Below are 17683 nucleotides of genomic sequence, written 5' to 3' on the forward strand. Positions count from 1 at the left end.
TAAAACGTGTTGAAGCCTTCATTCAATGCTTTGAAAAGGGAAACGAGCTTAGAATAAGCTTGGCATTTCACCATAAGGAAGTTGTTTAACAGTTTTCACAAGATGACCCTGGTTCCGTCTACTGCTGTCAATCAACAAAATAATACAACCCAATATCAGCATTCTTTGTTGTACAGTAGAAATCAAAGAATTATGAAATTTAAAATGTCATTTTAAATATATATTTATCTATGTGTTTACATAATTTCCTTCATGCATATAATCTTATTCTAAGATTATAAAAACTTCATTGAATCTACCTCTCTATCACAAAGAAATAATATAAAGTGTTTTCTACGTTTTACTTTTTAAACAAATTTACTCATTTGTTTATTTATTTTACATCCCTGCCACAGTTTCCCCTTCTTCTCCCCTCCATCACCACTCTGTTACTACCCCCCAATCCACTCCTCCATTTCTGTTTAGAAAAGAACAGGTCTCTAATAAGTATCAACAAATCATGGCATATCAACTTGCCTTAAGACTAAGCAACTCAAGCTGGGCGTGGGTGGCCCACGCCTTTAATCCCAGCACTTGGGAGGCAGAGGCCTGGTCTACAAGAGCTACTTCCAGGACAGCTTCCAAAGCCACAGAGATATCCTATCTTAGGAAAAAAAAAAAAGATTCAGCAACTACCCATGTATTAAGACTGGACAAAGAGACCCAGTATGTGGAAAAGAGTCGAGTAGGAGATAGTCCCACCCCACTGTTAGTTGTCCAACAAGAGGAACAAGCTACAAAACTAACATATATCTAGAGTGCCTAGGTCAATCCCATGCAGGGCTCTCTGGTTGTCAGTTTGTTCTCTGTGAGCCCCTATGAGCCCAGATTAGATGATTCTGTGGGGTTTCTTGTGGTGTCCTTTACTCCTCTGGCTCCTACAATATTTTCTCCTCCTCTTCTGTAGAATTGTCCAGACTCCACCTAATATTGGTATCTGTTGCCCTCAGTTGCTGGATGATGACAATTGGGCTAGGCACCAATCTGATCACAGGAGATGATGGCCATTTCAGGCTAAATATGTGCGATTGCCAGGAGTCTAAACTGGGGTCTTCCTAGTAGGTTCCTGGGAGATTCTCTTGCACCAGGTTTTTTTTTTTTTTAAGATTTATTTATTTATTATGTATGCAACATTCTGCTTCCATGTATATCTGCACACCAGAAGAGGGCACCAGATCTCATAAGGGATGGTTCTGAGCCACCATGTGGTTGCTGGGAATTGAACTCAGGACCTCTGGAAGAGCAATCGGTGCTCTTAACCTCTGAGCCATCTCTCCAGCCCCCTGGCACCAGGTTTTGAACTGGCCCTGAAATGCTCTCCATTTCAAGTAGTCTGTTTCAGCACTCTCCCCCTCTACCACCTCAACCTGATCATTAATGTTCCCTTCCACATTGGACCTCAGTCCGCTCATGAAATCTCTTCTATTCCCCTTCCCAGGGAGATCTGGGGCTCCCCTCACAAATCCTCCTTGTTATCTAGCCTCTCTGGGGCTATGTATTGTAGCATGGTTATCTTTTATTTTACAGCCAATATCCACTTATGATATATATATATATATATATATATATAATATATATATGTTTGTCTTTCTATCTGCGTTACCACGCTCAATAGGATTATTTCTACTACCATCCAATTGCCTTCAAATTTCCGCTGTCCTTTGTTTTTAACAATGAGTAATACTCCATTGTGTAAATGTACCACATTTTTTTTATCTATTCCCTGTTAAGGGATATCTAGGTTGTTTCCAGGTTATGAATATTACAGATAAAGCAGCTATAAACATAGTTGATTCTCTGCTTAGATGCTAAAAAAAAAAAAGCCTTTATAAAATCCAGAACCCCTTCATGATGAACATTTTGAAAAGATCAGGAAACAAGAGACATATCTAGACATAATAAAAACAATATAGAGCAAGTCAATTGCCAACATCAAATTAAATGGAGAGAAACTCAAAGTAGTTCCACTAAAATCAGGAACAAAACAAGGCTGTCCTTTCTCTCAAGAATCAGCTGTGTGAAATGGCAAATACTTCAGGGAATGAACAATGGTAAAAATAATGCAAGCTGTGGGTCTATTGTGTATTCCTCTATGTTCAATTCCAGGGGTTAACGCTGATGTTGAATGTCAAAGGAGTTCATAGAAATTAATGTGCCAGAACCCAATTTTAAGACTCCTTCTTTCTACCAAGTTTAAATACAATATCCCATCACTCTATTTGCAGTATCTTTGAGAATGTCTTCTCAAGTCCTGGAGGGGCATTTCTAGGTTATTTGATAACACACAATAATTTTATCCTGAAGAAAACACAGTGAAATGGTTTGCCTTAATCATTATAAGTATATATAATTAAATTATACTAAAAATGGAAAGTGAATTTAAATTCACGCAGTGCATTTTGGGGATGTCCTAGTAAAATATACTTGACAGATGATTTATAAACATTAATGTCTGGTGCCAGTAATTTCACCAACATCCAATTAGCACCATTTAAGTTCTGCTAAGGAGAAGCTCAGACCACACTGAAAACTAAAGTATAAAAGTAGGTGTTTCCAAAAATAATATGCAAGTTCTTCGAGGAATGACTGGAAAGATGGGACTAGGCAAAATGAACATGGGGCTGGTGTGAAGAATTCTAGATAAAAGAATCAAGCAAGAAATCCAGGTCCAAGGGACTGACATAACATCATTTCACAGAAATTCAAGAAGATCCATGAAAGAAACTGAGTGGGGTAGAATATTATTTTAAGATGTGTTATAATTGCTTATACTGTGGAACATTTGTTTAATGATGCAAAGGTTTGTTGCATTCTTTTTAGGTTATATTTGTTTAACTCTCTGAAGCTGTGATACTTTGCCTGTCTAAAACACACCTGATGGTCTAATAAAGAGATGAATGGCCAATAGTGAGGCAAGAGAAAGGACAGGCAAGGCTGGCAGGCACAGAGAATATTGGGAGTAGAAATCCGGGAGAAGAGGGAATAGGAGAGAAATAAAGGGGCAAAAAAAGGAGGAGCCAACCACCCAGCCATCTGGTCACCCAGCTACCCAGCCACCCAGCCACCCAGCACCCAGCCACCACCCAGCCACCCAGCCACCCAGCCACTCAGAAACCCAGCTACCCAGCCAGCCAGCCATGGAATAAGAGTGAAAGTAAGATATACAGAAGAAAAGAAAAAAGCCCAGAGCCAAAATGTAGATGGGGATAACTTAAGTTAAGAAAAGCTAACTAGAAATAAGGCCAGGCATTTAAAAGAAAGAATAAGATACTTTGTGTGATTTATTTGGGAGCTGGGTGATGGGTTCCCCAAAGAGTAAAGAGCAAAAAGCCACAAGAGTAAAACAAACAACTAAATTTTGGTCTATCAAAATGAGGCTTGAATATTCATCTAGAGCCTGAGAAAGCTGAAAAAAATGGCTCCTTTAAGAAACCCCTCTGTACAGCAGAGCATTTAAACTGCACTTTTCACACCTAATAGAAACAAAGAACTAGCCTGCCACAGTTTAGGGTACTGGCATTCCATAGCTGGGGGTGGAAAACGGTTCCAGGTCAAACACACCTCCATCCAGGCCTCAAGCTTTAGGCTTTGGCTCTCAGGAACCTAGAAGCTGGCAGAGTCAGCCAAGAGACCCACATGGAGGAGCCAGGTGTGCCTTAGCAGTCGAGATTAACCTAAAAATTGGAAACACAGCGAGAGTGTTTCTAAGAGAGTGAGTCACCCGTCTGTAACACCGAGGCCGCACTGGGAAGAGAGTAGAAAAATAATGCTGCCTGTGAGGACTTATTTTTTGTATGGGTTGGGAAATAAAATATTGTAAGCTGAGGTATAGATTAAAGATTTACCTGATACACACCAAAAACAACGTTCTGATGTTTAAGAAATATTAAGAAAGCCACTTAAATGTTTACTCTTGCTTATAATTAAACTTTTATAAAAGGTCTTTTTAAGCCAGTTGGTGTTGGTGCATGCCTTTAATACTAGTACCTGGAAAACAGAGGAAGGCAGTCTCTGAGTATGAGGCCAGCCTGGTCTACAGGACACGTTTCAGGACAAGTTCCAAAACTATAAAACTATACTAAAAAAAAAAAATCTTGTCTAAACTAAACAAAAGCAAATGTCTTTCCAAATCCCTCATAAATTAACTACAGTTATAAAAACTATCCTGTATCATTCTGATTTTAGATGAATGAATAATATTATAAATTTATGACTTAATTTTAAAACTAACAATCTTTACAAGGTATCTTTTATAGTGTTTGTTTTGAGACAAGGTTCATCTTTGTAGCTCTAGCTTCCTGGAACTCCCTCTATAGCCCAGGCTGGCCTTGAACTCAGAGAGCCATCTGCCTCTGCCTACTGAGTAGGCATTTGCTACCACTTCTCAGGTCTTCTTTAGTTTTTTAGTAATTATTATTTTGAAACCTTTTCATACAATACAGATTGAGCATATTCTTCCCCTTCCCAGCTAATCCCAGCTCCTCCCTTTCCTCTCTACCCATCAAACTGTATGCCCTTTCTCCTTACAACCCCAAACCAAATATCCATGGTCCATGGAGTCTGTTTTGTCTTGGTCAACTACTCCTGAATGTGCTGCCTGCTATGGAGTGTGTGGTTGATATACCCGGTGTCAGTGGATAGAAATGACTTTCCACCTTCCAACAGCTGTCGATGGAAAGGGCTCCTTGACTAGAAGTGGGACTTTGTGCCAATTTCCAACTCTCCATGATGGAGTTTTGTATGGCTTGGACTTACACAGCCTTGCACATGCTGTTACTGTCTTTTGCAGTTCATACAGGTATCAGCCCTGCTGTGTCTGGAAGACACTGTAGCTTTAGAGTCAACCACCATCTCTAGCTTTTACAGTATTCATGCCTCTTTTGCATAGATTCTTAAACCTTGAGGGTAGGGTTTAATAGAAACAACCTATTTAAGGCTGAGTATTCCAAAGTGTCTCATTCTCTACACATTGTCCATTGTGTGTCTGTGTTAATTACCATCTACTACATGGAGAAGACTCTCTAATGATGCTGAATAATGCACCGCTCTATAGGTATATAAATATGTCATTAAGATTCATTTCATTTGCTTCATCAGTTGCTGGTGATAATTCAGGTAGTCATCAATCTGATTACAGGGAAGGCCAGTTCAGGTAGCCTCTCCACTAATGCTTAGGGTCTTAGCATGGGTCATTCTTGTAGATTCCTGGGAATTTCCTTAGTACCAGTTTTCTCCATAATCCCATAATGGCTCCCTCTATCAAGATATCTCTTACCTAGCTCTCCCTCTCTGCCGGAAGGTGGGGAGGGCAGGAGGAGGGGAGGGAGTAGAAAGTGGGATTGACATGTAAAATGAGAAAAGATTGTTTTAAAATAAAAAATGATAAAAAGATTCATTTTATTGCTATGTTCCTTTACAGAATAATTGTAGTAGATTTTCCTTTAGGACCCATGAAATATGTAGTCTCAAGTTCTTATCTTTAGTAACAGTGTCAGATATGGATTCAGTCTTGTGGATTGGGCCACATATTAATTAATTGACTTTCCCAATCAATCAATGAGAGGTATATTCACAACTGCTTTTTTTTCAAATTTTGCTTAAATATACTAGAAATGTCTTTCAAAGCAAGAAAGCAACACCAAGAAAACATTTTATCTTAATTTTTGTTTATGGTTAGAAAATAAATAAAAAGATAAAATGTATAGTTCAATAGAAGGTAATTTTCAGGTAGAACTTAACAAAGCAAAACATTCAGATTAATAGCCAAGCAGAAACAAATTGAGTTTATAGAAATCCTGACATGTCCAAAGCATGTTAAGCATGAAAGAAGCAGAAATAAAATTAATTCTGCTGATGTTGCTAAAGGTTGTTAAATCAATTATTATCAGGAGCAAGTTGTCAAATTCTTTGCTTTCTTAAAATATATATATTCAATACCCACATCTCTACAGTTGGACATCAATTAGCCTCTCTCAGACTCATCTTTTCATTGTGAATTCCCTATCTTTGCTCTGGCAGCTATTATTAATTGAACTGATACTGAAATAGATTTAAATCTACAAAATGTATTTTAAATCCTAGTATTCTCTTTTTATTTACAGTTCACTGAAGTTTGGGAACATAACCTGTTTAAAATATGGCTTAGTGCCTTATTGGAGAACGTAATTAGGCATGCACTACACATCATTCCTTTTTATGCTTGCACTTTAATGTTCTTTATCTTTGAATATCTCTTCTCACCCTCATTGTTAAAACAAATGTTGACAACAGCTTCTTTTTAAAATCGTAACTCAGAGTAAAACAAAATTATGAAAGTTTTAAATACTTACTAACAATATGCTGACTATAAGACAGTAGTATAAAGTTTGATTTTTTTTTTAAAAACAGGCAGTCGCCATGACTTGACCCAAATGTGATTCTGGTATTGTATGCTGTATTTTTTTTCATGTTCTTACAACCTAAGCAAAGGACAGAGTCTAAAGCTACAGACATCTTGTATTACAGTGTAATATTTTCTGTCTCCTCAAAAGTGTTGCTCTCTGGGAAAGTGAACTGAATATTTTATTTATTGAAGATAACTGAAATGTCAGTATAGTTGGTCATTACTAAATAATGTTAGAGCCCTGCCAAATATTAAATTATGTTAGAATCCATAACTGTAAAGTTTATTTTTACTCCTGCAAACCATCAAATTATTATCAAGTCTAATGTCTTTTAGTGTCAAACATCTTTGGAGTAATTGATATAAAAATTGAGCTTTAGAAATTAATTTTCTGGGAAATTGTCAGTGACTGAGCTCCCAGTCAGTCAGTACAAAAAGTGAGAAAATCTTTCTGAACACTTGTGAACACAGTGATATATGCAACAATTTCACTGAACCAGGATTGGTCATTTCATAGGTAATATTTTATTTTTAAAAATTTCATATATAAGTAAAATGTACTTTTATTTTATCCACCACCTACTATGTCCTTTCTATCTCCCCTCAAGACACAACAACCTGTCTCCCTTCAACTTTACATTCTTTTATATTGTTACTATTATTATTAATATTACCATTATTATTATTATTACTAACTGCTTGAGTCCACTTGGCACTGTCCATGTGCAAATGGCTGTAAGGTTATGCACTGGGACACAGGAAACCTACTAGCAACCACATTCCCCAAGAGAAGGAAATCTTCTCTAAATGAGGCCTCCATAGTTCAGGAGTTAGAGAACTTATTTTGTTATTTTTTTTAATAATGTTCTCTTCATCTCATATACATGCTATTGGATGAAAAATACAATGTGTTATATACATAGAATAAACCACCATACAAGAACCTATTAAGATAAGCCTCTGTAGACTATATTAGTAGAAGTTAGAGACGGCATGAATCTTTCATTCATACATTTAATGAATTGGAAAATATTTAATAGTTATTTCTGCCAGAAATTGTTCTGTGTTCTAAGACTGTAACAATACAAATGCAAAGTATCCTTGTTGTCATAGTGACTATTCATATAGATGCTCTCTGTGAAGGGAAACTCAGTAGATTAAGACACTTGTTATAAGCAAGTGACATAAATAAGAATGGTTATGCAGAGAACCCAACACCTCTCCTAAAACATGAAACTTGAGTAGCTCTCTGAATCTAAGAGAAAATCCTGTGGCTACATAAAAAAACTAGGGCGGAAAGTGGTCACTTAAAGGGCAAAGTCTTAAATTCAAACCAGTGTCTAGAAAGTAACAAGAAAATAATATTGTGTGTGCATTCCTTGGAAAATGCTTAATTTCATCTGCATTGAGTTCTTCAGTGCTATACCTGCAGACTTGGCACCAAAAGGCTCTGATCAATAGCAAACTAGCTTTTAATGTAGGTATGCTTTTTTTTTTTTTTTCTAATGGAGACATGCCTGTTCTTCACTTGATTTCAAGCTCTTAGGGTTATCAACTGTTTCCTCCTTTGGATATTTTTACATTTTTGTACAAAAAAGGACTACAAAATTTCTTTTATTTAAAACAATAACACCTTCTAACTGTACTGATGCCTTTATTCCTATATTAGTATATGTCACTTCATTCACCCATATAGATTGAAGAACCGGAATGATTGATTAACCAAATGCTTTGAATCCTATGAAAATGAGCCCTAGTTGTAGATGGCAAACAAATTGAAAATAAGTGAATAGGATTGTAGTCTGCATTTTCTTTAACTATCACATGATATAAACCATGACTACAAGCTAGGAGAATGGCTAGTGATGCCAATGTAGCAACTCTTTGCTTGAAAAATGAAAGTTACCTTGATTTTTGACCAAAGTATGTGCAAAAGTTGACTGATTTGGAAACCCAATTCATTCATGATTATTATTAAAGTGTTTTAATTGTTTAATATTTTCTGAAAGTATTCCTTTGAGATAAATATTCATAAAGATTGAAAGCACATTAATTTATGCAAAATACCAAGATATATATATATATTATGTATATACCAGCCTTATCATTATTAATATTTATATTCATTTACTTGTCATAAATCCTTCAATTATATCATTTAAAAACCAATTAATGATATTGTAATCAACATAAAATTCCATATAGCATCCTTAGTTCAAATCGTGTTTTCTTGCCACATTTTCCTCAGCATTTCTGTTTGAATTTGATTCTGAAACTGTCAGTAGCAGCTCCATATTCTCTACTGCACAGTGACAAAAGAAAACATGGTACTCTTCTTCGTAAAGCAGTGGCGGGGCCATGAGAAGAACTATACTTTAATGCTTTTTGCCCCCTTGATTTTTCTCCGATGTATCATCGGACTTCTATTGCTCAGGTAATGAACCCCTATATAAAAAATGGGGAAACTTTGGATGATTAGCATGAAGTTTATAATTCATCTTTATATTGTTCAATCTAGTTTTAAATGCAAGTGTAAGAGCTTTTAATTCATCTACAAAATAATGGAAATTATACAATTCTTTGTTTTTCCATAATAGTCTTAACTGCCGCAGGTGCCCCAGGGAGCCTGAACTGAGAAATATAAACCATACAAGGTTAGATGGAGGAAACACGTCTAGCTCACATCTTGATCTGAAAGCAGAAGGCAGACAAAGCACACTGGGGATGATAGACTTTTGAAACCTTAAGTTTCTTCAACATGGCCACACCCCTTAATCCTCCTCAAACACTGACCAACTGGGGACAAGTTTTCAAATGCCAGAGATTAATGGGGAGCATCTTACCAAAACTACTACTAAGATCTTGTTCCTACTAAGATAGAGTATTACAGGGAGTGATAGCCACCTCTCCCCTTCCCTCTGCCTCTTCCTTCCTCTCGTGCCCCCCCACACACACACCTGGGCTGGCCGTTCCATATCTGACAGTTCTGACTGAGAATATCCTCATGATGTCTGCTTCTCCCACTGCAAATGGGAAGCAGATCAAGCCTGTGGTCCTTTCTTCAAGAGATCAATATATTTGGAGAGCTAAAGCGGGTTATGGTGGTGACCACAAGCCAGCATTAGGATGGGAAAACAGCTTAGCTAAGAGGAGGGTAGTATGACAAAGAACACAGCCTGCATTTTTGACAGGTGGGCAAATGCTAGACATTTCCGGGAGCCCAGGACATAAGCAAACAATGAACATTCCATCATACCATTACACTTACCTTACAAAATATGCTGACAAAATTATTAAGGATTTCAAGATGACACACAGAGAGCATTAAACCCTGCATGAACCAAAGGGTCAGTGCAGCTAGCTAAGTCACACATTCAAATAATGCCATTGCTTTTCTACTTCTCTGTTTTCAGCAACCTAAAATGAGCAGTGACTATGATGCCACAAGCAATGTGGTGTACATGCTATAATGAAAAGAAATACATGTTTGCTCATTTGAGTCATGGCGCCAGTGCTTGGCTATAAGGAAGATAGCAACATTTCATCCTCTAAATATTTAAAAGTAAAAGTTTGCCTAAGTGAAAAACAAAGACCAAGAGTAAACTAAATATATGATATCTGATTCAATATTTATTTCAAGAACTGGGTGCTTTAATTATTACTGAAATGACAGTCTTTAAAAAGTAATAAATGATTAATGAGGGATATGACTTTTTGCACAAAATAGTTTCTATAAAATAGTTTCTAATCATAGGGACTATGGCTATATCTGGAAATATTTGAACACAAAAGGAAGTATAATATGTCATAAAGACTATATTTCAAACCATTTAGAAAAGTGGATATCAAGGAATAATAGCTGTTAAGTAAAAACAGTATTTGAAATGATCCTAACTAAATTCTTTAACTCAGAAAATTTCCTTAGATAAATTCTAGGGATAACATAGATACAGGTTAAAATATAGCAAAGAGAAAAGTAAGAATGTTACAAATAAAAAAAAGACTGATCTGATAGGAACTGTATAAATCAAAAGCTGTTTAGAATGAAATGAAAATACATGGTGAGCTGGAAAAATAACTGTAAAGTTATAGAGAAAGAGTCCAAGGGAAGAAGCTACAAGTTCTTTGAAAAACAGTAAAACGGTATTGCATAGAATTCATTAAGAACTTGGCACCCTTGCTAAACTGAGAAATGAAAATTTAAATTGATAGTATCATTTTCATTGAATTTAACTTGTGGATTTGTGTGTGCATGTTGAGGGGTGTGTGTGTGTGTGTGTGTGTGTGTGTGTGTGTGTGTGTGTGATTGTATTGATAATTATTAGTGTATTATCTGCTCAGAGGGTGATTTTTGTCAAAGTCCTCAAACTACTGTCTTGTTAGCTACAAAATTATATGATACTGAATACCCCACAATAGAATAATTATGCTTTCTAAAACTATTGCATATCATTGTTTAAGAAAGATAATGACCGTCTAACATGCTATGTTAAACAGAAATATAGCCTACATATCTTAAAAGTTCACTAATGAATAAGGAAACTTCATTTTATCTATAAGATGGGATGACATGTTTACTGAATGTAAATAACATTTACAATATTATGTTTAAGAAATCTGAAAAGTCCTGTATACACTATCATCTGAATTGCATGATAACTGATGCCTATATATAACTGTAAGGAAATTAGTGACACAGTTATGTCATGGTGGCAATATTTTCTTGTGCTTAGCAATGTTTCTTTGAGTTATAGGATTATTGTCATTTCTCCGAAATGCTTATAACATCCTTCATGATCTCACCTACTTTTTAAAAACATCCCAACTGTATTTTCCCCTCCCTCTTCTCTTCCCATTCTTTCCTTCTCCCTTCTGCTCCCCACCCCAGCACACACTGTTCTTCTGTTTCTGTTCAGAAAGGTGCAGCCCTCCGTGGGTATCAACAAAGCATGGCATATCAAGTTGTGCTAAGACTAAGTACCTCCACTTTTATTAAGGCTTAGCAAAGAGACCCATTGTGAGGAATAGTTTACCAAGAGCCAGTCAAAGTGTTAGGGACATCCCCTTCTCCCACTATTAGGAGCTTAGCTTTTATCTTTTTGAAAACATCTGCAAAATGTCAATGCTGTCCTGAAATTCTCTATATAGAAAAGACTAGCTCAAACATGCAGTGATCTTCCGGCTTCTGCTTTATGAACACTGAGATTACAAGACTCTACCAACATGATCAGATATTTTTAGTTCTTTATATCTACCCCAGTGTGGTACTTAACAAATCCTTTGTTTTGGTTATATATCAATAATTTCTATGGATTGTCAACAACTATTTAGACCCCAAATCCCAGTATCACCTACCATATAAAATGTATGCACCAAATATTTGTTAAGTTAATTGATGAATTAAGTGAGAATGTGAGTTTGGATACATACATATATTTTACGCACACACAGAGAATTTCTATCATACTCAAATTCAAACCAGCAAAAGTTTTATCACACATCATACTTGCCCCTCAGTCATCAAATATTCAACAATAAGCACTCGGTCAATACATCCATTTCCCTAAAGCAGAATGCAGAAGGCAACATGTTTCATCTCTCTCCGTCTCCGTCTCCGTCTCCGTCTTGGTCTCCGTCTCCCTCCCTCCCTCCCTCCCTCCCTCCCTCCCTCCCTCTCTCTCTTGCTCCCTCCCTCTCTCCCTCCCTCCTTCCTTCCTTCTCTCCCTCTCTCTCTCTCTCTCTCTCTCTCTCTCTCTCTCTCTCTCTCTCTCTCTCTCTCTCTGTGTGTGTGTGTGTGTGTGTGTACCTAAGCAGGAATGCCCTGAACTCAAGCAGAAGAGATCTTTGTTTTTATGAATCTCTCGAGCTCTGAATTTCATATCCTGTGTACACAATTCTTCTGCTATTTACCATCTGCATGCTCACGTATTTATAACTCCTAATGTTATTATATTTTTCTGTGGCTACTCCCAGTAGTTTAGCTATATGTAGAATCAGGAAACAGCTGGTCAAAATCTAATCAACTCTTCAGTTTATCCCTGAAGTGTCACTATGCAGCTGTGTAAACTCAAGTTATTTAATCTCTCTGGACCACAAAGTCTTCACCCACAAAATGAACAAATTGCATCCAATAATATGGTGAATATTCCTGTATTCAATAACTCTCTATGAAGTTTTCCAATATTTAAAATCAATAGTATATACAAATGCAAAGTCTTGGTCTAGTAAAAAAAATGAAATAAAAGTCTAAAAGTGTGTAATACCTTCATCCACCTCCGGTAAGAAGATACATACTTAGGCTGGAGAAAGGAAGTTAAAAGAGTTTGCTCTTTTTTGCACAATACTAGAATTACATTCTCAGGAGCCAACTCAGAAAGCTTAGAACCACCTACAATGCTAGCTCCAAGGAAACTGAATGTTCTTTTGCTCTAAAGGAAACAAGAAAGTGCATACAAGGAAGGCATTGACATGAATTAAAATAAACAATGTATTTGAAAACAACAGAAACATAGACAAAATTTAAATCAATTGCATGGCTGATTCTAAGAAAAAGGATCAGTTAGTCACTTGCAGGTATAATCAACAGACGGGAAGAAGACAGAAATAAATGAGATGAAATAGAGAAAATAACACAGAAAAGAGATGGTATAAATAAATACTCAAAGTACGATGTATTAATGCATAGAATTTAAAGATCTGCATGAAATATGATTTTCTAGCAAAACCCAAGAATCCATTCAAAGGACAAAGAAGTTAAAAGTAGATACAACTTCATGAAACTGAAATTTTTACCAAAGGACTGTTAGTGCTGAAGTTGAATTCCTTTGCAAATCTAAGAAGATTGATTTATGTCTTTTACAGAGTGCAGGGAAGGACAAAAAAAAATTGATATGACTTGTACTACATCAGAATTATACTCCTTACAATTAAGCACTTAGAAAAATGCTGGTGACTATCAATGAGCACATGACAAGTAAAATCTCTGCTTCCTCCAAAAAATATAAATTTTCCAACTTTATGTAATGTATTAAAACTTCAAAAGGAGGGAAAAGAAGAAGAAAACAAACTGATGCTCTCAAATGGCTAGGCAGAATTCAATAGCGAGGCTGGAATGGCTCCATGGTTAAGAGTCAGTGTTGTTCTTGTGGAGACTCAGTTCAGATCCTTGCACACATATCAAGAGTTTTATAGCTGTGTATAACTCCACCCCCAAAGAATATGACATCCTCTTCTGGCCTATGAGGCCACACATTCACCTATTTGTATATAAACACATGCACATAAAAAATAAAATACATATTAAAAATTAGTTAAAAGGTCACATATCCTGAAAGCCTATCTTAGCATCACATGTAGGTTTTACTATAGACCTTATCTAAATATTTTAGACATTCCAGAAAATGTCCATAATGGCAAAAGTTGTGCAACTGTTTTTAGAAGGTGAAAAAGTATCTTGGTCATTTTCCTGACATCCAAGTCCATATTGTTTAATTTAGTGACTTAAAACAGACCCAGAAAATAAAAAAAATAAAAATCCTGGTGGTCTAGGTAAAATAAAATATGCATCTTTAAAGCCAGGATATATAAATATGAACTATTTTTTGTTTAGGTATAACAACAAAAATGTTTCTTCATCTTCTTTTTATATTTTTCTCATGCCATCTCTGTTACTTTAACCTCATGTTTTTTTTTTCTTTACCACCTGTTTTAGTCTAATATTTATTTCTTAAGATCAAGCCTTTGAGACTTTTTTCATAGTGACTTATTTGTGCCTTAAGTCCATCAGTTTATTCCAAGAGGACATGCTCTCTAAATTGAATTTGAATGTTCAGCTATTGACTGTAAGCCCTGTGTGGACTGGATTTAGTCGGTGTACTTTATAATTTCATTCACTCTCTAGAGATTCAACAATTCTGAATGCCATTTAGTTACTCAATAAATGCATGCTTAACGAATGAACAATCATTTGCTAAACCATCACATATGACTATCATCTTCCATGTACACTTAGAATTAACAACTATACTGTGGTCAATCTCCAAGGCTTCACTCAACTAGGAACATGCTATTATTACAGAAGCAAGGATGTAAAGGAAAGATTAAAAGTCCATTTCATGTTACATGTTAAATTTTAGCATGCTGATTTTAAATGTGTTACTTAGATGAAAAGTCACAAGGTGCAATACTTCCTGTAGGAGCTGTACCTTGAATGACTATTAAATCCTCTTAGGGTTGGCAACCTTGAGATCACAGCATGACAGGGAAGAACAAATTGTCACCCCCATCTCTGACAAAGCCGTAGAAAGGCTCAAACCCTTGTGTCCTTATCTTTAGAGACAAAATGTGTAGCAGAGTCAGAGGTTAGAAAAATGCAGAATCATGCTTGTGTCACTTAGGAAATAATCTTACACATTATAATATGAGGCCTTAGTAACAATAATATCCCATGCTTCCTCGATTATAAGGCATGCTGGATCAAGAGTTCTGAATGTCAAAGTGAGGTTTGCCAGAGAGGGAGGAGTTTACTCGGTGGTGTTATTCTTTTAAAGGAAGCTTCACAGAAAAAACATTCCCACCTGGGAACAAATTTACCTGGCATTGCAACAAGCTGCACAATTTGATAGTGATTTATATGAGACATTACAGTGGAATACTGGTTGTCTTTACGGAGAACAGTCTTTGTGCACGAAACACTTTTTGGTCAAGCCCTGAAGATTTAACTACAGGGTGCACAGTTATAAAACTGTTTTTTTCATTGATCTGAACTGCTGAATTCTTAACTGTAGCTTATTTTCACTTTGATTTTGAGATCTATAAATGCCAGTCACCACGTTGAAGAATTAAACCCATTGGCACAGGAATCGAAATGAAGAGTGATAAATCGAGCCTGCCAGTGGCTACTGCCTCAGCCGGATGCAAACAACACAACCAGTCTCTGGTAGTCTTGCGTGTCTAATTTCAAATTAAGTGTGACAAATTAAGCAGGAAGTTAATTACTATCCTGAAACAAATAGTCTGATGTTGATTGGAAAGAGCATCATAAAGCTGTGTTTTACCTTAAGAGAATCCCAGGAGGAAATACTGCAAAGTAGAGATGTACAAACAACTATTAGTTTAGCTGAAAAGGTGGGGTGGAGGCAGACATTTATATCACATCTGGCTAATGAGTCCAGGAAGTGTGAAATATAGACTTCCTCCAAGAGAACTTGGTTATTACAAAATCAAAAGCATAAATGAGCAGCAGCACAGACATCATGGTGTCTGCATCAGGGAAAAAGTAGTGGGTGGTATAGAATGATTTTTCTACCTCTACTGACTGGGTATTAGAATCCTATCAATTCTATTCATGAAAGATGAGTTTGAAGGAAGAATTGTATTTTAAGTCCAAGTGACTTTAAAGACATAAATTATCAGGCCACTAAATAATCCTCACATATTTGAATTTATTGAGTGCTTATTTGGCTTAATTTTTTAACAGCAATTAAGGAAATATTTCAGGAGAGAACCTATACTTTGGAATTTAAGTGAATTTTAAGAAGGTTTCAGCAGTGTGCTTATATTGGACAATATTCTGAGCAGTGTAGCATCCAATGCTATTACCTTTGATTTTCTTGGTATGGGATCTGAGACAGCAAAAGTGAAAATAATGTACCTGGGCATTGGTGGCACATGCCTTTAATCTCAGCACTCAGGAGGCAGAGGAAGGTAGATCTCTGTGAGTTCAAGGCTACCCTGGACTCCAAACCGAGTTCCATGACAGGCTCCAAAGCTACCGAGAAACCTTGGCTCAAAAAACAAAACAAAACAAAAAACAAAAAAGAGAAATTAATGTCAAGATCACACAGATAAATTAATGACAAATCAGAATTGGTAACCAGACAATCTGGTGTTTAGTATGAGTTATTAACCATTAGGGCAGTCCTTTGAAACCTGGGACTAGATAACAGCAGTTCTTAACTATAAGTTAATTATATTTTTTGCAAATGCTTAGTTAAACTTTAATTATCTTTATTAGAAAGAAAATTATTTTACATGTCAATCCCAGGTCCCTCTCCCTCCCTTCCTCCCCTGCCCCCCCCCACTAACACCCTATCCATTCCATACCCTTTCTGCTCCCCAAGAAGGGTGAGGCCTTCCACAGGGGGGTCTTAAAAGTCTGTCATATTCTTTGGGATAGGGCCTAGGCCAACCCCCTTGTGTCTAGGCTCAGGGAGTATCCCTCCATGTGGGATGGGCTCCCAAAATCTCTTCCTATGGTAGGGATAAGTACTGATCCACTACAAGAGGCCCCATAGATTTCCAAGGTTTCCTCACTGACACCCACATTCAGGTGGTCTGGTTCAGTCCCATGCATGTTTCCCAGCTATCAGTCTGGGGACCAAGAGTTTTCCCTTGTTCAGGTCAGCTGTTTTTGTGGGTTTCAATGGCCTGGTATGGACCCATTTTCTCATCAGTCCTCCTTCTCTGCAAATGGATTTCACTTCAGTTCAAAGTTTAGCTGTGGGTGTCTGCTTCTACTTCCACCAGCTGTTGGATGAAGGCTATAGGATGGCATATGAATTAGTCATCAATCTCATTATCTGGGGAGGGCATTTAAGGCAGCCTCTCCTCTGTTGCTTAGATTGTTAGTTTGTATCATCTTTGTAGCTCTCCAGACATTTCCCTAGTGCTTGATTTATCTTTGAACTTATAATGTCTCCCTCAATTATATTATCTCTTATCTTGCTCTCTTCTGTTCTTCCCCAACTCAAACTCCCTGTCCCATCATGTCTTCCTCACCCTTCCTCTTCTCCCCTTCTCATTCTTCTAGTTCCCTCCCCCCTCGCCGAATGCTCCAATTTTCTCAGGAGATCTTGTCCCTTTCCCCTTCTCCAGGGAACCATGTATGTCTCTCTTAGTGTCCTCCTTGTTTAGCATCCTCTCTGGCAGCCTGGGTTGCAGGCTGGCAATCCTTTACTATATGTCTAAAATCCACAAATGACTGAGTACATACAATGCCTGTCTTTTTGTGACTGGATTACCTCGCTCTGAATGGATTCTTCTAGATCCATCCATTTGCCTGCGAATTTCAAGATTCCATTGCCTCCCCCCCCCCCCCCGCTGAGTAGTACTCCATTTTGTAAATGTACCATATTTTTTCTATCCATTCTTCAGTTGAGAGGCATCTAGGTTGGTTTCCAGGTTCTGGCTATTACAAATAATGCTGCTATGAACATAGTTGAACAGATGTCCTTGTAGGAATGTGCTTCTTTTGTGTATATG

The 17683-nt window shown here is 36.9% G+C and overlaps 1 protein-coding gene across 1 annotated transcript in view; it reads left to right on the top strand.

Annotated features, from left to right (window-relative positions):
• LOC113830699 (ephrin type-A receptor 6) overlaps positions 1-17683 on the top strand; it is an 818688-nt gene that overhangs the window by 356822 nt on the left and 444183 nt on the right. The gene's annotated exons all lie outside the window — the stretch shown is intronic.

The sequence above is a fragment of the Cricetulus griseus genome, chromosome 4 (assembly GCF_003668045.3).
Source record: "Cricetulus griseus strain 17A/GY chromosome 4, alternate assembly CriGri-PICRH-1.0, whole genome shotgun sequence".
Lineage (NCBI taxonomy): Eukaryota > Metazoa > Chordata > Mammalia > Rodentia > Cricetidae > Cricetulus > Cricetulus griseus.